This window comes from Bubalus kerabau, chromosome 7 (genome assembly GCF_029407905.1).
Source record: "Bubalus kerabau isolate K-KA32 ecotype Philippines breed swamp buffalo chromosome 7, PCC_UOA_SB_1v2, whole genome shotgun sequence".
Taxonomy (NCBI): domain Eukaryota; kingdom Metazoa; phylum Chordata; class Mammalia; order Artiodactyla; family Bovidae; genus Bubalus; species Bubalus kerabau.
Window position 1 is genome coordinate 3,636,950 of NC_073630.1, and position 4,198 is coordinate 3,641,147.

Genomic DNA, 4,198 nt, shown 5'->3' on the forward strand with positions numbered 1-4,198 from the left:
GCCCCACAATCCCTAAACGCCAGCCCCAGCTGCTGCACCTTCCAGGGGACCTGTGTCCCTGTTTGGGGTGTGTATAGCTGCGGTAAGGACTGTCTGATTCTCATTCCATTTAGGCTGCCACAGATCAGCTGTTTCACTCTTAGCCTTAAATGTTTCTCCTCTGACTCAGACAATTGCCCCATGCAGGGATTGGACCCCTGCCTCAGTTCCCCCATCTGCCTAGGGCAGGTCCAGTCCTTCTAACACTCCTGTTTTTCCTGTAGTTCCTTCGTCCTACTGAGTTTTGCATGGTTCTATATATTCTTTTCCACCAGTCAGGTACTCTCGTCCCCTGTTATCTGGTGTTCTGCATTCACTTCTATCTCTGAAGGTGTATTCCTGATGTATCCTTGGAGAGAGATGGACCCCACGTCCACCTACTCCTCCTCCATCTTGTTCTAGGGAAGATTTTTACCTCTTATTTTTAAGAAAGTTCTATTTGAGTCTAGGGTAAATTGAGGACTATCTTGTAATTAAACGTTAAAAAAAAACTTTTAGATACTGTTCTGCTGGAGCTTTTCATTTATGTATGTTTATTTTATATATACTTATTTATAGTTTTAAATCTTACTGTAAACTGTGTGTCCTAAATAAATAGTATTAATTACACTATTTATTAATGGCTATTCCTGTTTTAATAAAGAGTAATATTTTTAAAGCTAAAACAAAATTAAGTATACATTTTTCATTGTTTTGCCAACTGTGGAATATCTCATCGTATGACCCACAAGCAAGATATTTGCATTATTTCTTCGACATATGATAATGTTCTCCAAGGACATAAGCATAAATAAGCCACAACTGCTAAATGTGGAAATCCAAATCATTAGGTTCCCAATAAGTAAATAACTCTTGTCTTGTGTTTTTAGGTTCCCAGATTGTGGTGAGCCGTATCCTCGGCTGGTGGACCTGAATTTAGCTGGCAATCCTACTGAAGGAGCCTCAGTGGCAGTGCAGAGGGACTATGGCTTTTGGTGTCCATGAGAGTTGAAAATTGATCCTGATCTTGGCTGTTCCTTTTTGCACATGCGTGATTGTTCACCTCCCTGTTTTAGGAGAGAAGAGCTTTCATTTGCTCGGTTTTTCATAGGATTGATTTCCGTCATTTGCCTCTCTGCCACGTTGTTTACTTTTTTAACTTTTTTGATCGATATGATAAGATTCCAGTATCCTGAAAGACCCATTATAATGTATGCCATCTGCTACATGATGGTGTCATTAATTTTCTTTATTGGGTTTTTGCTTGAGGACCGAGTCGCCTGCAATGCATCCAGCCCTGCACAGTATAAGGCTTCCACAGTGACCCAACGATCTCATGACAAAGCCTGTATCATGCTTTTTATGATACTCTTTTTTTTTTTTTTTTTTTTTTTTTTTACTATGGCTGGCAGCGTTTGGTGGGTGATTCTTACCATCATGTGGTTCTTGGCAGCTGTGCCAAAGCGGGGTAGTGAAGCTATTGAGAAGAAAGCCTTGCTGTTTCATGCCAGTGCATGGGGCATCCCTGGAACGCTGATCATCATCCTTTTAGCGATGAATAAAATTGAAGCTGAAAATATCAGTGGCGTGTGATTTGTTGGCCTCTATGATGTTGATGCTTTGAGGTATTTTGTTCTTGCACCCCTCTGCCTGTATGTGGTAGTTGGGGTTTCACTCCTTTTTAGCCGGCATTATATCCCTAAACAGAGTGTGAGTTGAGATTCCATTAGAAAAGGTGAACCAGGATAAACTGGTGAAGTTTATGATCCAGATTGGTCTGTATCTCGTACCACTCATGTTTGTAATTGTATGCTACTTTTATGAGCAAGCTTACCACGGCATCTGGGAAACAACGTGGATACAAGAACACTGCAGAGAATATCACATTCCATGTCCATATCAGGTAAGGGAAACCTTGTTCTAAATTTCAAAATATGTAACAGTGAAAAGAGCTAATCTTAGCTGTTTTTTTTTTTAACTCTTCATGAAAAACCTGAACATTAAAATTTTGAAGTTAATGAACAAATTTATTGTAGTAAGAATGTCATACACACGTTTCTGTTAACATCTTCCTTTTAAAAGATCACTTTTTGAGTCCAGGCCATGGGCTTTTAAGCACTTTACTTCTGTTATCACAAAATAGTTGCTTTTTGATTACTTAGAAGTCTGCAGGTTTGAGGAGAAGATGTTGATTAAAAGACAGGGTCTGTGGAAATTTTACTGATACTTAGAACGGGAGTTTTAACAGTTTTGAAAAAAATTAGAATGCATTTGTACAAACAGTTTCATCTTTTAGTTGGTCTTTGTTTTTCTTTTTTGCATACTGAATATTTTGTGATTTACCTTTTAATTTAAAGAGATTGGATAATCATAGAATTTTAGATCTAGAGAGAACCTTAGAGATGGTTTATTCAAGTTCCCTCTGTAATTTAGAGTTCTTAAACATCTATCTCATTTGAGGCTTAGAAACGTTAAGTGACTTGCTCACTTTATTAAAGTACTTATGCATTATAGATAACTTCTGTTTACTTGTCTCTTTCCCCTAGTAGACAGTGAACTCTTGAAATGCAAGAACATTTTTCATATTTTTTCAAAGCATGTTCTATAGGTTAGTAGATGATGGCATTGAGAATGTGAATGTGTAGATTGAGAAGAAAAGACATTTTTAAGAAACGTTCCAGTTTTACTGGAAACAAGGAGTGTGTGAGTAGCACATAGTCAATTCTCATAAATACTTGATGACTGAAAATGCCATTTCCTTTTTTATTTTGTGGTATAAATAATTCTACACAAAATTACATTTTAATTATTATATCATTATAATTTATATATAATATAATATTATAAATATTAGCTACTGGCTTTTAAAAAACCTACCTATAATTGAGAGACCAGAAAGAATGAATAATTGAAATTTTATTACATTTCTTGATAGAATTGCTTTTTAAAAACTCTTAATACGAGTTTTCAGGCCTGAAGCTAAGTAATCAAACTTTGCCTCTAATGAGAGAGAAAGAGATGATTGAATTACATCATGTGCTTCTCTGTGTAAGGTTTCTAGGATTCCAAATATATATTAGGACTATAAAAGAAATAATATTTGGCTCTGAAATAATGATCTGAAAAATACTAGACCTCAAACATGTGAATTAGTAAATTAAAGTAGTTGGGACGCCACTATTTTCAAAACATTCCTAAGAATCTTTTAGCATCTTTAGAACTCTTTGAGCTATATAAAAACCTGTGTGTGTATTCATTTCTTTACAGTCATAGGTTCTATAAGTGTTTTTTATTTCCAACTTACAGAAATAATGTTGGATTTCCAACATCCTAAAAAGAATAGAAAATGGTATAATAACTAATGTAGTTATTAAGGTATAAAGTCTGGGTCAGGAATCCTGGCTTCATATCTCACTCTTATTATTTACTAGTTTTATAGTTTTAGATCAACTTCACCTCTTTCCACTTCAATTCCTCATCTGTAGAATGAGTAATGGAATCTCATAGTAATAAAAGAGTAATCGTGTTAGATAGAAATAGTAGTGGAATCTGTCTCCTAGGACTGTTTTTAGGCATCTACATGCAGTTAGAAGAATGCCTTCTGTATAATAAGTGCTTGAATGTTAGTTCTGTTACTCATTTTTTCATTTATTGTTGCTGCTGTTACTGTTATTTCCACACACACACATACATAAACTGTTTTTTAAACCGTTCAGTACCAAACTTTAGCAAATGCCATGTTTAAGTTATTGAGAATATACATGACAGTATGTGTACCACTAACTTGTTCATTTTAACTGCAGTAGAGAGATTTAATGGACAAATATACTTTAATTCATTTACTCATTATTTTGCTGAGGGACATAGAGTTCCAAGTGTTTTACTGTTGTAACACCTACCTTCCTTGTACATGACCAAGAATGTTCATGGGGTGTATACCCGAAAGTGTAGTTGTGGCATTTTAACATATAGGCATCTTCAACTCAAGCGGTTATTTTAATTTACACTGTCAGTATAGAGTTGGAATTCCCCATTTCGCCCCATCTTGGTGTTCTCAGGCTTCTAAGGTTTTGCCAACCTTTGAAACAATATCTCAAGCCTGTCTTGATGTTTGTTTTTATTTCCCTTATGCCTCAGTGTTTTCCTATGTTTACTGGCTGCTCAGGGTTTCTCTTCTGTG

The 4,198-nt window shown here is 35.6% G+C and overlaps 1 pseudogene; it reads left to right on the forward strand.

The window, feature by feature from the left end:
- Positions 1 to 399: 399 nt before the first annotated feature.
- On the forward strand, positions 400 to 1,942 carry LOC129657360 (frizzled-3-like; annotated as a pseudogene).
- Positions 1,943 to 4,198: the final 2,256 nt, after the last annotated feature.